Below are 27,580 nucleotides of genomic sequence, written 5' to 3'. Positions count from 1 at the left end.
TGGATAAATTGGTAGTGGCTCAACCAGTATTCAGCTCGGTCGAGTCAAGGGCTAGCATGATGCGGCCTAATTCAAAGTTCATCAGCCATGAATATCCTCTAAACATCAGCAAGAATAAGTTAATGTTTATTGTCAATTTCTTCAGGCTAAGTTGGAGAACGATATTTGTGGAAATGGTAACGATAATTTCCACGGCATTGCCGTTCTTCAATGACATAAATATAAAAAGACAGTCGGAAATTAATGGTTTCAGAAGAAAAAAGATGAAATCTTTTTAAAGTTCGACCAAGAGTGGGATCACATTGACTGTTCTCATTCTCATATATATAGTCAACATTCAACAACAAATAATGCCCTTCATTCCAAGTATAATATATGAAGTTTCGTGTTACTTGCTCTTCATTTGTCTTTGTCTTACACCTTACATCACCGTCCCGAATCCATTGACTTCCATTGACTAATCTTATAATCCCACTTTTATCAGTGGCAAAACTGCAATTATATTATTTTCTGGCGTCATTTTGATTTCCCAAACCTTACTTATAAGCCAGCACACTCTCCTCGCCTAATTAAATTCCAAATCGCAGCTGCGGTTAGTCCCGGCAAAAACTCAACCGGAGTAGCTAACCGAAATCATTTAAATGCCTAAATTACCCTCCCCATTTCTAGTACTGCTACATACTCACTTCACTCTCCTTCTAATCTCCATACCCTTCCAAGTAAATTCAATCCCAAACACAGAAGAACTAACCATCCTCCTCAACATTAAGCAAGAACTGGGAAATCCACCATTTCTCAGTTCCTGGAACGCCACGTCATCACCGTGTGACTGGCCCGAAATCACCTGCATAGAAAATTCGGTCACCGAAATTTCGCTCCAGAACAAAACCATCACCCAAAAAATCCCACCAACAATATGCAACCTGAAAAACTTAACCTTCCTTGACCTTTCCTTGAACGACATCCCCGGAGGGTTTCCAGATATCTTGAATTGCACCAGACTTGAAATCCTGGACCTCTCTCAGAATCTTTTCGTGGGTCCGTTACCCAACGATATCGACCGCCTTTCTGCTCTCCAATACATCAATTTTGGGGCTAACAACTTTTCTGGCGATATACCTCCTAGTATAGGCCGATTGTCGGAGTTGCAGAAGTTGTATCTTTATCAAAATGAGTTCGACGGCACGTTTCCGAAAGAAATCGGTAACTTATCTAATCTTGAAGTTCTGGGTTTGGCCTTTAATGAGAAGATGAAACCTGCAAGTATTCCAGTCGAATTTGGAAAGTTGAAGAAGCTGCAGACTCTGTGGATTAATGATGCAAACTTGATGGGCGAAATCCCGGATTCTCTCACCAATCTTACGAGTCTTGAAATTCTGTCTTTGGCAATAAACAATTTGATAGGTCCTATTCCTAGTGGATTGTTTTCGTTAAAGAACTTAAAAAACTTGTATCTCTTCCACAATAATCTATCTGGTGAGTTGCCAAACTCGTTTGAAGGTCGGAATTTGGTTGAGCTTGATCTTTCGGCGAATAATTTGACCGGTTCCATACCAGAACACTTAGGGAAGTTGCAGAATCTGCGACTGTTTAATCTCTTTACAAATCAATTTTCTGGAGAGTTGCCTTCAAGCATAGGCCTGATGCCTTCACTGACAGGTTTTCGTGTGTTTGAAAACAAGTTGAGTGGAGTCTTGCCAGCAGAAATAGGCCTCCATTCAAAGCTTGAAGCATTTGAGGTGTCATCTAATCAATTTAGTGGTCAACTACCTCAACATTTATGTGCTGCAGGTGTTTTGAGAGGAGTTGTTGCTTTCTCTAATAATCTCAGTGGAGAGGTGCCAAAATCGCTTGGAAATTGTAGCACTTTGCGCACCGTCCAACTTCACCACAACAAGTTCTCCGGTGAGATTCCTTCGGGCATTTGGACAGCTTTCAATCTGTCAAGCTTGGTACTGAGCAACAATTCTTTTTCGGGTGAGTTACCTAGAGAAGTGTCATGCAATTTGAAAAATTTGACAATCGGTCACAACAGATTTTCAGGTCAAATTCCTGCTGTAGTTGCTTTTTAGAAAAAATTGAATGTTTTTAAGGCAAGCAACAACCTCTTCTCAGGTGAAATTCCTGAATTGTAGAAAAGAGGAATATATGCGCTGTATAAGTTTATGTTCTAGTTAATTAGTTGTAAACATCTTGATTATTACTTATAATAATACTGCAACTTCTGCTTTTCCGAAGTTTAATTTCATCTCGTGTGAATTCCACATCTGTGTTGTTGTAGTTGTGGTTGTGATTGGGCATGAGGTGGTGTTTTCTTCTAATCTGCTCTCTAGTAATAGTACAAATTAGTAACACGGCCGAAACCCACCAACCATGTAATGTAATAATGTTTCACTATAACTTGATGAATTAATCCTTCCGTGCCCTTGTTGATATATATATATATAATGCTATATTTATAAAGAAATTTTAAAAAGATTTCCATACAAAGTGAGGTAACAAAAAATTAATAGAAGAGTGAAACAAAAAGTCAAATTTATTATAATTACTTTTCCATTCATTTTTTGCCACAACACTTTGTATGAGAATCTTTATAAGATTTCTTTACACTTTGTATGAGAATCTTTATAAGATTTCTTTATATATATAACATTGAAGATCAAGAATAAACGAATGCTATTTCTGAATCCAAAATTGCTTTTATGCCCAACATCCTTACAACAGCTGTACTGGAAGTCGTTTTATTTTATTCATTCAGAGAAGGCAGGAATCTAGCAAATTGTTCCTGCAGTAAGTAAAGTTTATCAAACTTTATGCAAGCTTAAAATCCAATTTGAAATCAACTAGAGGTCTTTTAGGAATATGCATATTAATTCAAAATAATGTATTGAAACAATCCCAAATACCATTTTTTATTTTTTTATTTTTTTTAATGGGCAACCAATCAGGAATCATACATACAACGCCAGTAATGGGGGCCAACTTCTGAATAAATAAAAAATAAAAAAAAAGACCAAATATTAGCCTACTTAAGGAAGAAGCACACGAATTTGATAGAACAAGTTTGGGAGCAACAAATAATGATAAGAGAGCGTTTGGTTGGGAGTTATCTACCATTACTAAGTTAATGTCATCTTATATTACTTAAATTATCACGTTTGGTTGTCAAGTAATATAAGATTTTGATAATCTTCCAAAACTAATAGTAATTATTGTTGGTTTTATAAGTGGTAATCTAATTATCTCTAGTTTCATAGGTATTTTAAGATTACTTTGTAATCTTAATTTGGTTACAATTTTTTCCTTTATTAATTAAATTTTTGGACAATAATGCCCTTATTTTGAAATTAATTTACATGAACTATCATTACAATTTTACACCTAATTAATTAAGTTTTTGAATAGTAATGCCCTTGTATTTAAAACAAATTACAGGCCACCCAAGACCACCACCACCCACCAACAATCACTGCCAGCCGATATGGAAGTATGTGTTTAACTGTTAAAGCAAGTGATATCATGCTAGAAGTATGTTAATACGATCTGCATGCCTACGCGATCTGAAGCTTGCGATCATGTGTGCAAGCTATGATGGATGCAAGTTGTAGATAAATAGGATCAGTAATGATCTGGAGAGCATGTGACCTAAAGTGCATGCAAATTGAAAGAAGCAACTACGAAGTAATGCAACCTGGAAGCAATGCAAGCTGGAATCCATGCGATCAAATGTGCATGCGATCTTATGCATTATATGACCTAAAAAAGGTCAATGTTCAGAGCCGATCTAAAAGGTGTCAGAGTTTGGTTAACTACCCGAAGTAGTTTAGCTGATTTTTAGGAATGTAAATTTGACATATTTTGTGTTAGTTAAGAATGTATGACTCTGCTATAATGGTTTTAGAAATATCTCTACAGATTAGGTTAGCATTTAACTCTTTACAAGAGTAAATGTAATGATGTATATGATCATGTAATCAACTTGTATATAAGCTTTGCTCAAGTTATGAAAAAGTAGAGACAAACAATTTCCAACAAAAACATTATCTGAAAAACTTGTCTCTGAGAAAAACTTGTGTTCTTTCCTTTGTATTCTCCAGCTTGTAAACCAACATTTGGTATTAGAGCCTTAGTCCTATTTACCGAGATTCATCTCTCTCATATATCCATCAACTCCTTTCCATGTGAAACGTCACAGTTAGTATAACACAAAACTGTTTTCATGGCTTCAAGTTCAGCTTCAATTTTACCTCTTGTTTTCAATGGAGAGCAATACCATATGTGGGCTGTTAAAATGAAAACATTCTTGCGAGGCCAAGGTCTTTGGCAATATGTGGAGGAAGAGAAGCAACCACCACAACTGAGACCAAATCCCACGTTAAACCAGATCAGACTCCATGAAGAAGAAGAAGCGAAAGCTCCAACAGGAAGGGGCGAACAAGTACAAAACACATCACTAATGTTTTGTATGTGCCCGAAATTAGTCAAAGTCTACTTAGTGTTGGACAAATGTTAGAGAGAAATTACTCTTTACATTTCAAAATAAGTCGTGTACAATAGTAGTCAGTGAGGGTTATGAGTTCATGAAAGTAAGAATGATGGGAAAAGGCTTCCTCGTTAAGTGGAGAAAACCTAAAGTTTAGGCTTGTTAGATTAGACGAGTCTGAACTATGGCACAAGAGATTTGACCATTTTCACTACAATGGCTTTAGGGAAATGAAGCACAAAAATCTGGTCCAATATATACCAAAGATCGAAGAAAGGAGGAGTCTATGTCATGCTTGCCAGCTCAGTAAGTCGAACAGACAACCTTTCCCAACAAACGCGACATGAAAAGCTATGAAAAAGCTCCAGCTCATTCACACCGATGTGTGTGATCCAATGCAGACTCCATCTATGAGTGAAAGCAAATATTTTTTGCTGTTCATAGATGATTTCTCAAGAATGTTTGGGTTTACTTCCTAAAACAAAAGAATGAAGTGGTTGATCTGTTTAAGAAGTTTAAGCTGTTAGTGGAGAACTAAACTGGTTTGAGTATCAAATTAGTTCATAATGACAATGGCATTGAATACACCTTAAATGAGTTCGAAGGCATATGCAAAGAAGCTGGAATCAAGCACCAGCTGAGTAGTCTTTACACTCCACAAAAAAAATAGAGTGAGTGAAAGAAAAAATAGGACGGTCATGGAGATGGCCAAATGCATGATTGCTGAGAAGAAGCTGTCGCAATCCTTTTGGGTAGACGCAGTCAATACAGGAGTCTATTTGCTCAATAGACTACCAACAAAGGCTTTAAGCGATCAAACTCCATTTGAAGTTTTGTATGAAGTTAAACCAAGTGTGGACGACCTCAAAGTCTTCGGAAGCATCTATTACTCTCATGTTCCAACGAGCAAAAAGATCAAGCTTGATGAAAAAGCTTAAGCTGGAATCTTTATTGGCTACACCAGCCAATCCAAGGCCTATAGAGTCTTCAATCCAAACACAAACAAGATTCTAATCATAATAGATGTCAAAGTCGATGAGATGTCTATTTGGAATTGGGAAGAAAAAATGATCGAAGAAGAAGCAAGGCCTCAACAAAGAGAGGTTGCTAACGACCAAAATGATGAAGAAGATTCAGATGCCGATGATGAATTTTTAGTTAGAGGGACCAAGCCTTTAGCTAAAGTATATAAGAGCTGCAATGTAGCAATAATGGAGCCTACAAGCTACTCTGAAGCTATAAAGTTAAAAGAATGGAGAGTTGCAATGAAGGGAGAGTTAAGCATGATCAAGAAGAATGAAACTTGGAAGTTAGTTAACAGACCATCAGATCGGAAGGTTATTCAAGTTAAATGGATCTTTAAGACTAAGCTAAATCATGATGGATCAGTCAACAAACATAAAGCACATGTAGCCAAGGGCTATGCTTAGCAATATGGAGTCGATTTCTCAGATACATTTGCTCCAGTTGCGAGACATGACACAATCAGACTTCTCCTCGCACTAGCAAATCAATTCAAGTGAAAGATATTTCAACTTGAAGTTAAATCAACTTTTCTAAATGGCTGGTTAGATGAAGAAATTTATGTAGAGCGACCAAAGGGCTTTACAGTTGAAGGGAGCGAGGATAAAGTGTTGCTCTTGAAGAAGTCTTTGTATGGTCTGAAACAATCTCCTAGAGCCTGGTATAGCCGAATTAGTGAATACTTATACAACCTCGGTTATACAAGAAACCCTAATGAACATACTCTCTATGTGAAGAAGTCAGATGACAATATGATTATAGTTTCCTTATATGTTGATGACTTGCTTGTAACTAGAAATAATCCTGATTGGATGGAGCAGTCTAAGGAAGCAATGCATAAGGAGTTCGAGATGACATTCTTCCTCGGGATGGAGATATACCAATCTCCAAATGGCACATTTGCTTGTCAAAAGAAATATGCAAATGAGATCCTGAAGAAATTCAACATGGAGAGTTGTAATCCAGTGAGCACTCCACTAGTACAAAATCAAAAGTTGTGTAAAGAAGATAGAGGTCACAAGATCGATGAAAGCAAATATAGAAGCTTGATAGGTTGCTTTCTGTATTTGACAGCAATGCAACCAAATATCATGTTTACGGCCAATCTACTCTCAAGAGTTATGACCGCGCCTAGTGAAGTTCATTTCAAGGTGGCAAAGAGAGTACTGAGATATATCAAAGGAAGTGCAAACCTCGGGATATAGTTTAGAAGGTTTGAAGAATTTGATCTAGTTGGATATACAGATAGCGACTGAGGCTAGATCAGTCGAAGATATGAAAAACACTATTGGTTATGTGTTTTTCTTAAACTCAAGAGCATCCAGTTGGTTGTCCAAGAAACAAGAAACAGTGGCGCAATCAACAACAAAAGCATAATATTGTTGTAGCTGCTGCAGTGAATCAAACGATCTGGCTAAGAATGATCTTAAAAGATATGAAGCTAGAATGATGTGAGCCTACTACAATCTTTTGTGACAATCAATCAACTGCTATAATAGCCAAGAATCATGTGTTTCACAGTTGAACAAAGCACATAAAAATCAAGTATCATGCTGTTCGAAAGCTGAACAGAACAAAGAGATTAAAATTGTTCATTGTTGATCTGAAGAGTAAGTCACTGATGTCCTGACAAAAACTCTAAGCAAATCCAAGTTTGAAGAATTAAGAATTAAATTTGGTGTTTCTAGCAAAGATATTAGGGAGGAGTGTTAAAATAAGTAATATCCTGCTGGAAGTATGTTCAATGTTCCAAAAATCAGACCGAGGCTTGACCCATTCAAGGGTCCGGTTTCTGGTTTGATCAGTTGGACCGTATCCTATAAAATTACATTTTAGACCCTAAATGTTTGAAATTCATCAAAAGCACCCCTAAATAGTTACGCATGACTCCCTTAAGGTTTGAAATCTATCCAAAATAGCCCTGTCACGCGAAGAGACTGGTGAGTGTTGGCAGCAGAAACGATTGACGGCCAATTAAAGTTTGGAATCATGCGGCTTTTGATGTATAGGTGCCGAAAAATCTTATGGTGGTGTTAGGGAGTTATACCCGTGCCAGAATTTTTCAGAATCAAGAAGGAAGGTTGACAGTGGCATGAATAGCTGACGACAATCGACAGCCAATCAAAGTTGGAATCATAGGGCTTTGATGTAGAGGTGCCGACGAATCTTATGGTGGTGTCAAGGAGTTCTAACGACATCAGAATTTGTTGGAATAAAAAAGGAAGGCTGACGGTTGTGTGAACCATAGGTGGCGAGCGACGAAAGGCTAGATGGTAGCCACTAAAAATGGATGGGTTTTGTTGTGGAGATGTCATTAAGTCTTATGGTGGTGTTATCTCCCTCGAACAATACTGGAATCCGGCAGGATTGACTCGCGATTGGACTGCGATTCGGCACTATTCCAACAGTCCAACCACAGCTCAATCCGGTTTGATTAATAATATCGGTTTTCAGGGAAAACCGAAAGGGAGATGACATCGATTCTCGGTCAGACCGAACAGTCTAGTCCAGTCCGATTTTTAGAACACTAAGTATGTTAATACTAAACGATCCTATGCTATTAAAGGTAAACATAATGGAAATAAGGTGAAAATTGGTGTAACATGAAGTAAGGTTCATATGGCATATAATTTAAACTTAGCTGGGTGAAAATTGTTACCTTTTATGCTTTACAACTTTTGTAACTTGAAAATGAGTTCAAGATCTTCAACAAATTTGATGAAAATCCTCAAAGTAAAGTCCACCCCAAGATGAGGAGAAGAGAATCGACCATGAGAGCTCAAGAGAGAGAATTTCAATTAAAATGAAAATTAGGTTAAATTTGGGAAATATCACTTATTTATATACAAGGACCATTTTGCAATAATTTGAAATTATTCTCAAGTCCTTGAATTAATATGAATCATATATTAACCCTTAATACAAATTCAATATTATTTTTAAGTCCTTGAAATAATTTCAATTTAATATTAACTTTTAATATTAATTCATTATTGATTCTAAGTCGTCCTTGAAACAATTTCAATTTAATATTAACTCCTTAATATTAAATCATTGATTTAAACAAATTTATAATCAAGGCATATAAAATAATCCCATTTAATATCTAACTCATTGTTGAATCCAACTCAATAATATATTTTACTCCATTATTGAATCTAATCCAATAATGACCAAATTATCTTATTACCTTTGGTAAGTGCTAGTTTTCCAGTAGTAATCATTTCTTACCAATACATAAATTTGGATACACACATTTACATCCGAACATCGTTAACCTTTAATGATATGTATTACTCTCTCTTCTCATACTTGTTTTAGGTCTGACCACTTAGGTTCACTATAACCTAGCCGTGGGTCCAATATTGCAATCCGATAGATTTCGTCACAACTCTTTATGATTGAAACTCCACTAATCATGATAGGCATTTAGCAATGCTCCATAAGCCCTAAGCGACAATGAAGTTAAACTCCAATGAACCTTTCTCCCGATCGTATGTTTAGTGTAGTAAAATCCCTGTCGTCTAATACTGATTAAGTATAGGTTCATGGTAAGTCAAAACTCTTAACTTAGTCTTTATTTGAATCGTCAATTAATACAATGGAACGTGTTATCATGAAATTCCTTTTCATATGACTGTTTAGTACTCTGGCTAGAGATTTCATTTTTCTAATGTTTATTCACATTCGTCTGGGAACTCGAGACCAAACTATTTCGAGTCAACGGATCCCATCTAGACCATCATTTTTTCTTGCAAATGAACAACATATGACCAAACTGGCTTCTCACACAAGACATGACTAGTCTCGTGCTTATACACCATATGAACCATATGCATCATATGTCGAATCTAACTGTGATGTCTCAGGTCTAAGGATTAGTAGTATACTAATATAACCCTATGATGTATCATTGACCACATTCTAAATGTCCATGTGATTCATTGTAATTGGTCATATTTGATAAACAATTCACCAACCATTTCTCCATGCTAATGCCCTAGTGATATAACTCTTATAATCACCCACACTAATATCATCACATGATATTCAATAGAGACATTTAGCATACTTACTATGCAATGTTATTGCCCAATTAACATTACCTACGTAGGGAATGCTTTGACGATTTGATCTTCTAAAGATTTGTATCATCTAGACATTTCACATGCATTACAAATAATATAAATAAAACAGTAAACAACATGTGGAATCAAAACTTTTTCTTCCATTCTTAAAAGAATATTTACAAGATTTATTGCCCTGAAACCGATAACATGACTGGTTTCAAGGGCATACGCTAACAAATACGAAATGCATGCCTACGCGATTTGAAGCTTGCGATCATGTGTGCAAGCTCAAATGGATGCTGAGTTGTAGATAGATGTGATCAACAATGATCTGGAGAGCATGCGACCTAAAGTGCATGCCAACTGAAAGAAGCGACCAAGAAGTAAGCGACTTAAGCAATGCTAGCTAAAATCCATGCGATTGAATGTGAATGCGATCTAATGCATTATACGACCTGAAAGAGGTCAGTGGTTTAGGAGGTGGTGTCAGATTGAATTTTTGACTCTGAATCAGACAGAATTTGGCTGGAAGAATCAACACCCTAACTATTATAGGGGTGTGTTTGATAGAATTCAAACTTATAGGGACTGATAGATTTATTAGAGGTATATTTATTAGATTTTAAACTTATTTATGTTTTAACCATTTTAATTGGTCAACCCAGGACCCGACCCCTTGGCAGGGTGACACCTCGGGTTGGGTTCCTAATCACTATTTTTAACATCTTAATTTATGTAAAGCCCAATATTTTGAGAGAAAAAGAAATTTGCTCTTTCAACTCTGATTAGGTTTCTCCCAATTTGGCTTAGTAAACGGATTTGGAAGGGGAGAACAGCATTTTCCCACCCAATGTTTGGCAAAACAGCCTTTTCCACTCATTAAGTTTCAAAATAACACTTTCTCACCCTTTATCAGATTCAATTAGTGTTTTATGTTAATATTTTACTAAAAAAATGAAAAATACCCTTAAATAGTTTATTATAAATTAAAATTTAATTAAGTTAAAGTGATTATTCATTAGTTCAAATATAAAAATACTTTCTTTCTTTTTCTCTTTGTTTATTTAATTAATTAGGAATATTGATTTTCTATGTTAATTAGTAAAAATGAAAAACATTGTATTATGAAAAATATTATAAATTTAGTAGATTATTGACTAATAATGATGAGATATTAATGACATTATAAATAAATATTAAGATTATTTAACTTTAAACAATTCTATAATATTACTCCTAAGTTTTTAGTTGGAGTTAACTATTTTTTCTTTTTTAACTTTTTAATATTTGACTTTTTGATTAGTTAATAAATAACAAAAAAATTATAAAGACAAATAAGTAAGGGTATTTTCATCTTTTTAGTCAAATATTAATAGAAAATATAACAAAACTTAACGAATGGTAGGAAAGTGTCATTTTGAAACTTGAAGGATGGAAAAGTCTCGTTTCACCAAACCTTAGGTGGGAAAATGTTGTTCTCCCGATTTGGAAGAGATAAGACCTTAATAAATGCTCACCGCTAAACATGCAAAAGTTATTCAATACATTCAGGAAATGATTGAAATGTGGCAAATGAGTGTCCTATTTTCCAATTGTATTAACGTACGTGTTGTAATGAACCGTAGGGCCTGCAATTCACACCTCAGCTTATGTAACCCGCAGGCAACATCTTTACATACATAATAAAAAGTCTGCCTGCACTGCATTCTCAATGGAGTACAAATATTAGTCCTAGAACGCACGGATAGTGCACATGCTCAGACTATACTCTCAACAAAACAATTTTTTCAAGAACTACTTTTGTTTCTCCTCCCTTTAGTAAAGCAAGCCAATTTTTTGTTTGTTATTCATCAACTTTGTGATTATTTCATATAACGACCACTGAATAGTACAATCTTTCCAAGTACACATTGCTTGTTCAAGTAAACATAGTTAATTATGATATGGGCAAGATAGTTCAACATATTGAAGAAGAGATATCTTGTGAATCTAGTATGGATATTAGCAAAGTGGCAGATAGGGAGATTGATGATGATGGAACGTATAAAAGAACTGGTATTCATCCTGTCTTAACTCCTATATACATATGCCTTCAACTTATGATTTTGTTTTTTCTTTTTGATGGATCAAGCGTCCGTGTATAATTTTATACTTTTCATGCATGTAACTTTTGTGTTTGACATAATCTGATTTCATATCTAAACAAAGCATTCATGTTCTTCAATGAGGATCCGATAATAACTATGTTAAACCCAAACCGGATCCGATAATAACTATGTTAAACCCAAACCAACTTGTGGCCAAGCGTTTCCTTGCATGGTAAAAGGAAGTCAAATATACGTAATAGGGTCCTATCATCTATTGGCAACGAGGCTTCTTGGCAGAGATTTGACCAGCAAAACCAGATGCATGCATTCTTATTGCTTAGGCTCCACATTTTCTTATTTATCCTCGCTGAAGTAATGGCTAAAGGACAATGATAATTAATCAAATCTGAATACTTTATAGTCCTTGAAAATGCAAGTCTGTAATTGCATTTAAGATCACTAATACAGCGGGGTAAATTTTATTCCCAGTCAAAGTAACTTTTACTTTTGAAGTTATATATAATTCTAATTTGGTGAGGTTACCCAGGGACCGTGTGGACTGCAAGTTCACATATAATTACAGCCATAGTAGGATCTGGAGTGCTGTCACTGGCCTGGGGGATAGCACAGCTGGGATGGATCACCGGCGTTGCAACTCTTTTAATTTTCTCAGCCATATCATTATACACAGCCGGTCTCTTAGCAGATTGTTACAGGGCTCCAGACTCTGGAAAGAGAAATTACTCATATGGGGAGGCTGTAAAATGTTACTTAGGTAAGTTTAGATATATCGTACAATACAAAGTAAGAATTACATCCAATCACATCAAGGTAAAGTTATATTGAATCTGATTTTGATTTTTCTGGATGGTTTATATTTATTAGGTGGAAACAAGTACAAGGTCTGTGAGTTGGTCCAGTTTATACTCCTGACTGGGATGCTAGTAGGCTATACCATCACAACATCAATAAGCATGGAGTAAGATAATCATATTAAGCTACATTAATTAACTTTTTAATTAAGCTGGAGCTAATTACTATGTTCAATTTAATTTTTTTCAACAAACTTTCAGGGCCATACGCAGATCGAATTGTTTCCACAAAGAAGGCCATGGAGCGCCATGCAAGTTATCCAATAATCAATACATGATTGCAATTGGAATTGTTGAAATTCTTTTGTCTCAAATCCCAAACTTTCATAAGCTATCATGGCTCTCCACCGTCGCTGCAATCATGTCTTTTTCGTATTCAGGCATTGGAATGGGGCTGGCATTTGTAAAGATTGTTTCAGGTAAATGAGTTAATTTGTTGGGTGTTTTTCTTTCTACCAATTAACTATTAATTTCTTGTTATTCGGTGGAGTGTTACTATGGTTATAGATGAACATAGGCCCCAATGATGGGCTCTAACGATTGTTATATATCAACAAACAGCAGTAGCATATATTCCTTACCATAAAAGTCTCTGAGATTTGAACAGGGCAAGCAGAAAAGACCACTCTCACAGGAGTGGAAATTGGGCTGGACTTAACTGCTGCAGAGAAAATTTGGAGGATGGTTAGAGCACTGGGGGACATGACATTTGCTTGCGCATATTCTCCTATCCTGATTGAAATCCAAGTAAGCGAACCTATGACCACCCACTATTTGATAAATTGTCAAGACTTAATTCCCATTAATCGGCTCTGCATCACTGGGGAAATAATTTGAACTTAAGCATGTATGGTGTGAGTCTAAATTTAACTGCAAGTCTTACTTTTGTAGTGAATCATTCTAATGTATGTCTTTATGTTTTTCCCATAAATGTTTAGAACACATTGAGGTCATCACCGCCAGAAAACAAAGTTATGAAGAAGGCTAACGTAATAGCTACGTTTACAGCCACAACTTTGAACATGGTATGCGGCTGCCTTGGCTACGCCGCATTAGGGAACCATGAGCCGGGGAACATGTTGACTGGCTTTGGATTTTACGAGCCTTTTTGGTTGATTGATTTAGCCAATTTCTTCATTGTCGTGCACCTCATGGGAGCATATCAGGTTTTCTCTTAATCCTCTTATGTCTCATAAAACGTAATACAACCGGAATTGCTCACATTTCTCCCAATTAAATGTCCTTAATTTTTAGTGAATCTTTGGATAAATAGGTAGTGGCTCAACCAGTATTCAGCTCGGTCGAGTCAAGGGCTAGCATGATGTGGCCTAATTCAAAGTTCATCGGCCACGAATACCCTCTAAACATCAGCAAGAATAAGTCAATGTTCAGCGTCAATCTCTTCAGGCTAAGTTGGAGAACGATATTTGTGGTAATGGCAACGGTAATTTCCATGGCATTGCCGTTCTTCAATGAAGTACTTGCACTTCTTGGAGCCATTGGTTACTGGCCCTTGACAGTTTATTTCCCTCTGGAGATGTACATTGTGAGAAAAAATGTTAAAAGAGGAAGTATCAAATGGTTGAGTCTCCAGCTTCTGAATTTGGTGTGCTTGCTGGCTGCCATGGCCGCAGCATGTGGCTCCATTCAAGGTTTGAACCAGGCTGTCCATACCTACAAGCCCTTCAAGTTCCATTAATTAAGATGTTCGTAACAGTGTAACTTAAGAGTTAAGACCTTATCTGTTAATTTGTGTTTTGATTTCAGATAAAAAAAAAAAAGAAGTGCCTGCATCTAGATTAAAAGACTTTTTTTTTTTTCCTGGACGTTAGGTGTGAAACCCAGTTTTCTTCTGATTGGTTCACCTGATGCTTAGCTTTATTGACTTGTATAATCATTAAATCATTGAAAACCATTCCATTCCACACACGTGAATTTGGAAAAATAAGCCTCCTCGTGAAACAACTTGTATACTTTTTCTTATAAATTTAGTTTAGTCATTTTCTATCTAGAAATTCTCATTTATTTATTTCAGTTAATAGGATTTTTCTTTATAAAAAAACTTAAAAATAGTACATATAATATGCAAGAACGCCAAATAAATAATTAAATATTAGTAAAAAACAAGGAAAAATAAACCTATTTCTAACATTTTATTCTTTAATTAATGTTACATTACATCATCTGGCCACCTACCATTTACATAGTCCACTAATTGCAAAATTAATTACCTTAGTTGGGTTAGCACTTAGCACACCATCCACAATTAGGATTTCATCTTCCACTGAGTTATGATGATGATTTAGTTGAACCAAGATTCAACCTATGTATAGATGGATAAGCTTCAAACATTTATTTTAATAATATTTTCTAAGTTTTTACAAACAATACGATTTTTTTTTTTTTTTAAGCGAGAATATAAAAATATTCCCACCTCTTTGATTGTTAGTATGAATAACCACTGATTTTTTTATTTGATTAATAATTCTAAGATCTCGTAGGTTTAGGTGATGTATATATAAGTTAACCCAGACATTCTGATAATTAAAAAAAAAAAAAAAACTCTCACATGTTTGAAAAACTAAATATTATATTGTGTATATATATCGGTATCAACTATCATATTGGAATCCTCGAACTTGGTGTGAGGTTGTAGCTTGACGAAATGGCAACAGCTAGAGTAAGCAATAATGAATAGAATATTAAGAATTAGTTGTCCTGTCTTACACTTGAAACAAAACACAGTCTCATTTCTTCTAGATTTTACATAGCATGATGCATTGCTAGATGTTGTCTACTTAAAAAAGTAATAATTTGAGTAACAACGGATACGTTTCATCCCCTTATTATTATTCCGAGGCTACGCTGTTTGTTTTATTCTATAGACTAATTTACTAGTCAATATGAGTCAAGTCTGTTAAAGTAGAAACAGACATGTTTGGGCTCCACGTTGATCCTCTCTAATTCTAAAGTGTAATGAAGAACAATATCTATAACGTTCAAACCCCTCTTCAAATACTGCAGTGGATCCTCCACCAACAATGGATTCATTCTTTTTGTATACACAGTATCTGGAAAAAAAGTTGAGTTTTTTGCGTTAGGCAGCATCTTTACATTCATTAAGGAAAAAGAATAATATACCAATTATGCTTATAATTAGTCTTTTTTATTAACCCCTGTTGAATAGTTTGTCTAATGATAAAAAAATAAAATAAGGTTTCATACGTTATTGAATTTGAATCACTCCAGATACTAATAAGTAATAATGGTAGTCATTAGAGTTCTTATCCTACTGACAATTTTAGGTTTCCAAAAAATTAGTTGAGGTAGAGATCTTATCCTGCCAACAATTCTAAGTTTCCAATAGATTAGTTAAGGTGTATGTAAACTAGTTCAGACACTCTCGATGATAAAAAAAAAGAAAAGAAAAATCTTCTTTATTAATTTTGTATAAAAAAAAAAAACCGAGTTAATCTTGTGCAAGGATATTGTCATTGGGAAAAAAATATCAAGAAAATTATAATCAAGCCCGGTGAAATAGGATAAGTGGGATTAGAGAAATGTAAGATAGGGTTAGCAGTGGTGTGATAGAGAAATGAATGGTTTCAAAAGAAAAGTCTTGACCAAGATTGGGATAACATACTATTCTCATATCTATAGTCAACATTCAACGACAAATATATGAAGGTTCGTGCTACTTGCCACCTTTTCATTTCATTTGTCTTTGTCTTAATCGTACACCATCCCAATTCCATTGACTTAACTAAATCCATTGACTTCCACTTATAAATGTTAATTGTTACAATTGAATGTTACCAAATTACCCCTCTCTCACTACTATGTTAATCCGTGTCCAACGGTTGCCAATCGTCAAGCCACCGCACTGAAGTCCTATCAATCCATCGTCAATCATCTATCACCTTAATGTATTGAGAGTGCGTTTAGGTTGTTGTAGTTTAGGAAATAAATTATCCTTTTTAATCATTTTAAAAATCTAATTTATCAAACATATCATTATAGATTTTAAAAATCACAGCAATTAAAAGATTTTATTTTCAGAATTGATTATTTCAAAATTGGAAAAAATTAACATCTCGTACGCAAGGATGTCAACCAAATTTAATCTTTTTTGGACGTATTTAATTGAGTGAACGACATATTCCCACCGAAATTTAACGAAATCTTAAGTTGATATCATTGATTGTATTTATTTTCACTCTAAAAATAACACTATAAGTTACTGTTGATTGTAGTCGGAAATGGTGAGTGAAGTCAACAAGTGAAGATATAAATTTTGCAGAGGAGATTGTGGGGAGTCCAACGGTGGTCTCAAAAGTGATTTTGGGCTTTGGAATTGACTGAAAAAAGCCAAAAACCGCTAGCTTAAATGCGATTAATGTGAACCACGTTTTGCTAAAATTATCCCATTTTCTACCAAAGAAAGCGTCAATGCACTTTAGCGTGCTAACGTACATCGCGCTACAGTGAACGGTTAAGAATTTGTTGAAATAAAAGAAACGATGGTATTTCAAGGTTGGAAATCTGGAATAAATACAATCATAGGTATTAACTTGAGATTTCACTAAAGATCGGGTGGGAACATGCCGTTTAACCTATTTAATCAACAACCATAAAGTTATAAGAAACAAAGGAAAAATTATTTTAATAGATTGTCAATATTTTGTTATTTTATCAGAGAGTAAGATAATAAAATAAACAAAAAGTTGTTTCTAACATTAGATTAGATCTATAAAATATGTAGAGAACCCTTTCATTACAAAAAGCAAAACACCTTGTAACTAGACAGTAAGAAACCGCGGCTTGATTTTGGATTTATTCTTAATTTCTCTCCAATATCGAGTGGGCAAGACCCCACCTGTCATGATACAGCTGATCTGTAATGGAACAATAACACCAAATTTGACTAATCTTACAATCGGAATTTCATCAGTGGCAAAACTGCAATTATATTCTTTTCTAGGGTCTTTTTGATTCCCAAAACCTTACTTATTAGCCCGCCCGCACACTCTCCTCGGCTAACTAAATTCAAATCGCAACAAAACTCCATCGGAGCAACTAACTGAAATCATTGAAATGCCTAAATTACCCTCCCCATTCTAGTACTGTTGCATACTCACTTCACTCTCCTTCTAATCTCCATACCCTTCCAAGTAAATTCTCAAATCCCAAACACAGAAGAACTAACCATCCTCCTCAACATTAAGCAAGAACTGGGAAATCCACCATCTCTCAGTTCCTGGAATGCCACGTCATCACCGTGTGACTGGCATGAAATCACCTGCAAGAAAAATTCGGTCACCGAAATTTCGCTCCAGAACAAATCCATCACCCAAAAAATCCCACCAACAATATGCAACCTGAAAACTTAACCTCCTTGACCTTTCCTTGAACAACATCCCCGGAGAGTTTCCAGATATCTTGAGCTGCACCAGACTTGAAACCTGGACCTCTCTCAGAATCTTTTCGTGGGTCTGTTACCAAACGATATCGACCGCCTTTCGCTCTCCAATACATCAATTTTGGGGCTAACAACTTTTCTGCGATATACCTCCGAGTATAGGCCGATTGTCGGAGTTGCAGAAGTTATATCTTTATCAAAATGAGTTCGACGGCACGTTTCCGAAAGAAATCGGTAACTTATCCAATCCGAAGTGCTGGGTTTGGCCCTTAATGAGAAGATGAAACCTGCAAGTATTCCAGTCGAATTTGGAAAGTAAAAGAAGTTGCAGACTCTGTGGATTGAGGAAGCAAACTTGATGGGCGAAATCCCGGATTCTCTCATCATTCTCACGAGTCTTGAAATTCTGTCTTTGGCTAAAAACAATTTGACAGGTCCTATTCCTAGTGGATTGTTTTCGTTAAAGAACTGACAAACTTCTATCTCTTCAACATAAACTATCTGGTAGTTGCCAAACTCGTTTGAAGTTCGGAATTTGGTTGAGCTTGATCTTTCGGCGCAATAATTTGACCGGTTCCATACCAGAAGACTTAGGGAAGTTACAGAGTTTGCAACTGTTTAATCTCTTTTCAAATCAATTTTCTGAAAGTTGCCTTCAAGCATAGGCCTGATGCCTTCACTGACAGGTTTTTCGTGTGTTTGAAAACAAGTTGAGTGGAGTCTTGCCACCAGAAATAGGCCTCCATTCAAAGCTTGAAGCATTTGAGGTGTCATCTAATCAATTCAGTGGTCAACTACCTCAACATTTATGTGTTGCAGGTGTTTTGACAGGATTTGTTGCTTTCTCTAATAATCTCAGTGGAGAGGTGCCAAAATCGCTCGGAAATTGTAGCTCTTTGCGCACCGTCCAACTTTACGACAACAAGTTCCGGTGAGATTCCTTCGGGCATTTGGACACTTTCAATCTGTCAAGCTTGATACTGAACAACAATGCTTTTTTGGGTGAGTTACCTAGCAAATTGGCATGGAATTTGACAAGGTTGGAAATCAGTGACAACAGATTTTCAGGTCAAATTCCTGCTGGAGTTGCTTCTTGGAAAAAATTAGACGTTTTTAAGGCAAGCACAACCTCTTCTCAGGTGAAATTCCGGTTGAGTTGACTAGTCTTTCTCGTCTCACACTCTACTACTTGATCGCAATCAACTTTCAAGTACACCTCCTTCCCGTATAATCTCGTGGCAGACCCTTACCACTTTGAATCTTTCCAGAAATGAATTTTCTGGTAAAATTCCTGCAGCATTTGGGTCTTTACCTGACCTCCTTTATTAGATCTATCAGGGAACCAATTCTCAGGTGAAATCCCACCTGAATTCGGTAGGTTGAGGCTTACCATTCCAACCTGTCCTCCAACAAACTTTCAGGAAAGATCCCACATGAGCTCAATAACCTTGCATATGAAACAGTTTCTTTAACAACTCCAATCTTTGCGTCGATACTCCATTCTAAATCTTCCAAGTTGTACACCAAACTCCGTGACTCCGGCAAATTTCGCCCAAACACCTAGCCTTGGTTTTACTCTTGCATTCCTTGTTCTCTTGGTTGCTATTCTATTGGGCTTGTTTGTCATTAGAGACTACCAAATAGAAGGCAAAAGCAAGATCTTGCAACATGGAAACTCACCTCATTCCATAGACTGGACTTCACAGAATCAAACATTTTGTCAAATTTGACAGAAAGTAATCTGACGGGTGGGGCTCAGGACAGGGTGTACCGATTGCCGTTAACCGTTCAGTGAATTTGTTGCTTGAAGAGATCTGGAACAACAGAAAACTGGATAAAAAGTTGGAAAAAGAATTTATTGCAGAAATTCAAATATTGGGCCCAATTCGGCATTCAAATAGTTAAGTTGTGGTGCTGTATTTCAAGTGAAACTCAAAGCTTCTTGTATATGAGTACATGGAAAACCAAAGCCTGGATAGATGGCTTCACGCAAGGAAGAGAAGACCGCGTCAACAGGACCAATTCGGTCCATCAGTTTGTTCTGGATTGGCCAACAAGACTTCAGATTGCCAATGGAGCTGCAAGGTCTATGCTATATGCACCACGACTGCTCTCCGCAGATCATTCACCAGATGTTAAGTCTAGCAATATCTTGTTAGACTCTGAATTCAAAGCAAAAATTGCAGATTTGGGACTGGCTAGATGTTGGCTAAGCAGGAGAGCCTCACCAATGTCTGCAGTTGCAGGCTCTTTCGGTTATTTTGCTCCAGGTAAGAAACATTTACAAACTGATAACTTTTGTTTTTTCAATAACACCAATGTAACACACCGCTTTAACCCAATTCTGTTATTTCATTGCAGAGTATGCTTACACAAAAAAAGTGAACGAAAAGATTGATATTTATAGCTTTGGAGTGGTACTGCTGGAGTTGGTGACAGGAAAAGAACCTAACATCGGGATGAGCATTCAAACCTTGCAGAATGGGCGGAGACACATGCAGAAGAGAACCTATCATGGATGTTTTTGACCCGGAGATAAAGGATCAGATTACCTGGAACAAATGACCACCGTATTTAAACTGGGACTTATTTGTACAAGCACCTTGCCAAACGATAGGCCTTCCATGAAGATGTTTCGGAGATTCTTCGACGGTGTAATCCTACCGAAGCTTATGGAGGGAGAATGACAGAAAGGGAGTTTGATGCTGCTTCCCTTCTTGGCACTGCTAACGATCTTCATAGTTATAGTAGTAAGAAGGTAACTGATGGGAAGAAAATGATAGTCTCGTATAAAATTGCATTAAGATTTTGAGTGTTGCTTTAGAATGAGTCCTTATACCACTTCAAGTTTGTACTCTGTAAATGGAATCCCTGTCCACTGGTTTAGTTCTGGTGTATATTTCTAGTTATGCATCTATAGATCTCAATTTTGGACTTCAGTCCTTCAGCACTTCTATATTTTTCGAATAGTTGAGTCGTGAAACTATTGACATAACAAGCTCACAACCCAAATAGCACAGATTTAAGCATGCAGAACCCTAAGAAATCACTTCCAACATCTTGACAACTCAAAATCTCAGCCAACGCTTCCTGATTCTGCAAACCACAATGTAAATACTACAAAATTTGAAACATACCCAAATAAGAATCAGCCAAAATAAATGAAAAAACAAATCTGGATCGCTCTTCCAGTGCAAATTCAACCACTTAACAAAACATATCACCCCAAAAAACCTTCACAAATCTTATAAAATAATCCCCTTATTCTCACCTAAACTTCAAAAGCTCCACATTTCACTCGAATGCGGAACTAAATCCACTGTAGGCTGTAGCACCGTGAAGCTCAAGCTTTACAGCGCTTATTACCTCTAAACTGAGTAAAGTTTATGTTTTATTAAGAATTGAGCTTGCTTGTTGACCAAGTGGCTTTAAATTTGCACGAATCTCGTGAAAAAAGAAAAAAAAAAAATTTGGAGAAGATCAATTTGTAAATTTAATTATAAAACCAACAAAATATTTACAACGACCATAATAAAGATGCATTTCTATTTTATTTTTTTATTGTTTGGGGGGAGGAGATATTGTCAAACATAAAAGTGTATTACAAGGAAGCAAGTGTACATTACATACACTACAAACAGTTAAAAGTGATTGTTGTAAATCTAAAACATACGACACAATCCGACCATATCCAACAGGCTCTTGTTTTATTCTAGATTCTCCTCTTAAAATAAGACCGTAAGTTATTATTGGATATAATCGAAAACGGTGTAGGTAAACAGAAAGATATAGGTTTTGTAGAAGAGTTTATGGGGATTCCAAGTAAATGGGGACTTGGAATCATCGAAAAAAACCAAAAACTGTGACTTAGATGTTGTTAATGTAAGCCACCTTCTGGTAAATGAGTCTATCTTCTATTAAAAATTTCGGTGTACATTGAAAAGTTAGGAATCTTTGAAATAAAAAGAAACGATGATACTTTAAGAGTGAAAATTTGGAATAAATGCAATCATAGGTATTAACTTGAGATTTCACTAAACATCGGGTAAAATATGTCGTTTAATCTATTAATCAACAATCATAGAGTTATAGAAAGAATGGAAAAATTATTTAATAGATTGTCATATTTTTTCTTTTATCAGAGAGTAAGATAATTAAAATAAACAAAAAGTTGTTTCTAACATTAGATTAGATCTGATAAAATATGTGAAGAACCCTTTTCATTACAAAAAGCAAAACACCTTTGTAACTAACAGTAGAAACCGGCGGCTTGATTTTGGATTTATTCTTAATTTCTCTCAAATATCGGTGGGCAAGACCCCCCTGTCATGATACAGCTGATCTGTAATGGAACATAACACCAAATTTGACTAATCTTACAATCGGAATTTCATCAGTGGCAAAACTGCAATTATTTCTTTTCTAGTCATTTTGATTCCCAAACCTTACTTATTAGCCCGCCCGCACACTCTCCTCGGCTAACTAAATTTCAAATCGCAACAAAACTCACTCGGAGCAACTAACTGAAATCATTGAAATGCCTAAATACCCTCCCCATTTCTAGTACTGTTGCATACTCACTTCACTCTCCTTCTAATCTCCATACCCTTCCAAGTAAATTCTCAAATCCCAAACACAGAAGAACTACCACCTCCTCAACATTAAGCAAGAACTGGAAATCCACCATCTCTCAGTTCCTGGAATGCCACGTCATCACCGTGTGACTGGCATGAAATCACCTGCAAAGAAAATTCGGTCACCGAATTTTCGCCCAGAACAAATCCATCACCCAAAAAATCCACCAACAATATGCAACCTGAAAAACTTAACCTCCCTTGACCTTCCTTGAACAACATCCCCGAGAGTTTCCAGATATCTTGAGCTGCACCAGACTTGAAATCCGGACCTCTCTCAGAATCTTTTCGTGGTCTGTTACAAACGATATCGACCGCCTTTCGGCTCTCCAATACATCAATTTTGGGCTAACACTTTTCTGGCGATATACCTCCGAGTATAGGCCGATTGTCGGAGTTGCAGAAGTTATACTTTATCAAAATGATTCGAGCACGTTTCCGAAAGAAATCGGTAACTTATCCATCTCGAAGGGCTGGGTTTGGCCCTTAATGAGAAGATGAAACCTGCAAGTATTCCAGTCGAATTTGGAAAGTTAAAGAATTTGAGACTCTGTGGATTGAAGCAAACTTGATGGGCGAAATCCCGATTCTCTCATCAGTCTCACGATTCTTGAAATTCTGTCTTTGGCTAAAAACAATTGACAGGTCCTTTCCTATGTGTTTTTTCGTTAACTGACAAACTTCTATCTCTTCACATAAAACTATCTGTGAGTTGCCAAACTCGTTTGAAGGTCGGAATTTGGTTGAGCTTGATCTTTCGGCGATAATTTGACCGGTTCCATACCAGAAGACTTAGGGAAGTTACAGAGTTTCAACTGTTTAATCTCTTTTCAAATCAATTTTCTGAAAGTTGCCTTCAAGCATAGGCCTGTGCCTCACTGACAGGTTTTCGGTGTTTGAAACAAGTTGAGTGGATTCTTGCCACCAGAAATACCTCCATTCAAAGCTTGAAGCATTTGAGGTGTCTCTAATCAATTCAGTGGTCAACTACCTCAACATTTATGTGTTGCAGGTGTTTTGACAGGAGTTGTTGCTTTCTCTAATAATCCAGTGGAGAGGTGCCAAAATCGCTCGGAAATTGTAGCTCTTTGCGCACCGTCCAACTTACGACAACAAGTTCTCCGGTGATTCCTTCGGGCTTGGACAACTTTCAATCTGTCAAGCTTGATACTGAACAACAATGCTTTTTTGGTGAGTTCCTAGCAAATTGGCATGGAATTTGACGGTTGGAAATCAGTGACAACAGATTTTCAGGTCAAATTCCTGCTGAGTTGCTTCTTGGAAAAAATTAGACGTTTTTAAGGCAAGCAACAACCTCTCTCAGGTGAATTCCGGTTGAGTTGACTAGTCTTTCTCGTCTCACTACTCTACTACTTGATCGCAATCAACTTTCAAGTACACCCCTTCCCGTATATCTCGTGGCAGACACTTACCACTTTGAATCTTTCCAGAAATGAATTTTCTGGTAAAATTCCTGCAGCATTTGGGTCTTTACCTGACCTCCTTTTTTTAGATCTATCAGGGACCAATTCTCAGGTGAAATCCCACCTGAATTCGGTAGGTTGAGGCTTACCATTCTCAACCTGTCCTCCAACAAACTTTCAGGAAAGATCCCACATGAGCTCAATAACCTTGCATATGAAGACAGTTTCTTTAACAACTCCAATCTTTGCGCGTCGATACTCCTATTCTAAATCTTCCAAGTGTACACCAAACTCCGTGACTCCGGCAAAATTTCGCCCAAACCCTAGCCTTGGTTTAACCTTGCATTCCTTGTTCCTTGGTTGCTATTCTATTGGGCTTGTTTGTCATTAGAGACTACCAAAATAGAAGGCAAAAGCAAGATCTTGCAACATGGAAACTCACCTCATTCCATAGACTGGACTTCACAGAATCACATTTTGTCAAATTTGACAGAAAGTAATCTGATCGGAAGTGGGGGCTCAGGACAGTGTACCGATTGCCGTTAACCGTTCAGGTGAATTTGTTGCTGTGAAGAGGATCTGGAACAACAGAAAACTGGATGAAAAGTTGGAAAAAATTTTTGCAGAAATTCAAATATTGGGCACAATTCGGCATTCAAATATAGTTGTTGTGGTGCTGTATTTCAAGTGAGAACTCAAAGCTTCTTGTATATGAGTACATGGAAACCAAGCCTGGATAGATGGCTTCACGCAAGGAAGAGAAGATCCGCGTCAACAGGGACCAATTCGGTCCATCATGTTGTTCTGGATTGCCAACAAACTTCAGATTGCCAATGGAGCTGCACAGTCTATGCTATATGCACCCGACTGCTCTCCGCAGATCATTCACCGATGATTAAGTCTAGCAATATCTTGTTAGACTCTGAATTCAAAGCAAAAATTGCAGATTTTGGCTGGCTAGAGTTGGCTAAGCAGGGAGAGCCTCACACAAGGTCTGCGTTGCAGGCTCTTTCGGTTTTTTTGCTCCAGGTAAGAAACATTACAAACTGATAACTTTTTGTTTTTCAATAACACCATAGTAACACCCGCTTTAACCCAATTCTGTTATTTCATTGCAGAGTATGCTTACACAAAAAAAGTGAACGAAAAGATTGATTTTATAGCTTTGGAGTGGTACTGCTGGAGTTGGTGACAGGAAAAGAACCTAACATCGGAGATGAGCATTCAAACCTTGCAGAATGGGCATGGAGACACTATGCAGAAGAGAAACCTATCATGGATGTTTTTTGACCCGGAGATAAAGGAATCTTTCCTGAACAAATGACCACCGTATTTAACTGGGACTTATTTGTACAAGCACCTTGCCAAACGATAGGCCTTCCATGAAAGATGTTTCGGAGATTCTTCGACGGTGTAATCCTACCGAAGCTTATGGAGGAGAAGGACAGAAAGAGGTTGATGCTGCTTCCTTCTTGGCACTGCTAACGATCTTCATAGTTATAAGCGTAGTAGAGTAACTGTGGGGAGAAAATGATAGTCTCGTATAAATTGCATTAAGATTTTGAGTGTTGCTTTAGAATGAGTCCTTATACCACTTCAAGTTTGTACTCTGTAAAATGGAATCCCTGTCCACTAGGTTTAGTTTCGGTGTATATTTTCTAGTTAATGCATCTATAGATCTCAATTTTGGACTTCAGTCCTTCGCACTTCTATATTTTTCGAATAGTTGAGTCGTGAAACTATTGACATAACAAGCTCACAACCCAAATAGCACAGATTTAAGCATGCAGAACCCTAGAAAATACTTCCACATCTTGACAACTCAAAATCTCAGCCAACGCTTCCTGATTCTGCAAACCAGCAATGTAAATACTCATAATCAAAATTTGAAACATACCCAAATAAGAATCAGCCAAAATAAATGAAAAAACAAATCTGGATCGCTCTTCCAGTGCAAATCAACCACTTTAACAAAACTATATCACCCAAAAAACCTTCACAAATCTTATAATAATCCCCCTTAGTCTCACCTAACTTCAAAAGACTCCACATTTCACTCGATGCGGAACTATCCAGCTGTAGGCTGTAGCACCGTGAAGCTCAAGCTTTACAGCGCTTATTACCTCTAAACTGAGTAAAGTTTATTTTATTAAGAATTGAGCTTGCTTGTTACCAAGTGGCTTAAATTTGCACGAATCTCGTGAAAAAGAAAAAAAAAAATTTGAGAAGATCAATTTTGTAAATTTAATTATTAAAACCAACAAAAATATTTAACAACGGACCATAATAAAAAGATGCATTTCTTATTTTATTTTTTTTATTGTTTGGGGGAGAGGAGATAATTGTCACAATAAAAAGTGTATTACAAGGAAGCAAGTGTACATTACATAACTACAAACAGTTAAAAGTGATTGTTGTAAAATCTAAAACATACAGGACACAAATCCAGACCATATCCAACAGGCTCTTGTTTTATTCTAGATTCTCACTCTTAAAATAAGACCGTAAGTTATTATTGGATATAATCGAAAACGGTGAGTGAGGTAAACAAGTAAAGATATAGGTTTTGTAGAAGAGTTTATGGGGAGTCCGAAGTAAATGGGGACTTTGGAATCAATCGAAAAAAACCAAAAACTGTTGACTTAGATGTTGTTAATGTAAGCCACCTTCTGGTAAAATGAGTCTATCTTCTATTAAAAAAAGTGTCGGTGTACAGTGAAAAGTTAGGAATCTGTTGAAATAAAAGAAACGATGATACTTTAAGAGTGAAAATTTGGAATAAATGCAATCATAGGTATTAACTTGAGATTTCACTAAACATCGGGTGAAAATATGTCGTTTAATCTATTTAATCAACAATCATAGAGTTATAAGAAAGAATGGAAAAATTATTTTAATAGATTGTCAATATTTTTTCTTTTATCAGAGAGTAAGATAATTAAAATAAACAAAAAGTTGTTTCTAACATTAGATTAGATCTGATAAAATATGTAAAGAATTAATGTACAATATAATTTTTAAATAAAAGAGAACCCTTTGTAACTAGATAGTAAGAAACCAGCTGCTTGATTTTGGATTTATTCCTAATTTCTCTCCAATATCGAGTGGGCAAGACCCACCTGTCATGGTGCTGGGATACAGCTGATCTGTAATGGAACATAACACCAATTTTGACTAATCTTACAATAGCACTTTCATCAGTGCCAAAACAGCAATTATATTCTTTTCTAGGGTCGTTTTGATTCCCAAAACGTTACTTATAAGCCCGCCCGCACACTCCCCTCGGCTAAGTAAATTTCAGATCGCAATTGCAGTTGGTCCTGGCAAAAACTCTATCGGAGTAACTAACTGAAATCATTTAAAATGCCTAAATTACCCTCCCCATTTCTAGTACTGCTACATACTTACTTCACTGTCCTTCTAATCTCCATACCCTTCCAAGTAAATTCTCAATTCCCAAACACAGAAGAACTAACCATCCTCCTCAACGTTAAGCAAGAACTGTGAAATCCACCATCTCTCAGTTCCTGGAACGCCACGTCATCACCGTGTGACTTGCCTGAAATCG

The 27,580-nt window shown here is 36.4% G+C and overlaps 2 pseudogenes; both read left to right on the top strand.

Annotated features, from left to right (window-relative positions):
• The first annotated feature begins 561 nt into the window (after positions 1 to 561).
• LOC116136160 lies at positions 562 to 20,819 on the top strand (annotated as a pseudogene).
• Positions 20,820 to 21,763: 944 nt separating this feature from the next.
• Positions 21,764 to 25,529, top strand: LOC116136153 (annotated as a pseudogene).
• Positions 25,530 to 27,580: the final 2,051 nt, after the last annotated feature.

Source organism: Pistacia vera, unplaced genomic scaffold (assembly GCF_008641045.1).
Source record: "Pistacia vera cultivar Batoury unplaced genomic scaffold, PisVer_v2 Contig31, whole genome shotgun sequence".
NCBI classification, from domain to species: Eukaryota; Viridiplantae; Streptophyta; class Magnoliopsida; order Sapindales; family Anacardiaceae; genus Pistacia; species Pistacia vera.
The sequence above is the reverse complement of the archived record's forward strand: the minus strand, read 5'-3'. Positions and strand labels throughout refer to the sequence as shown.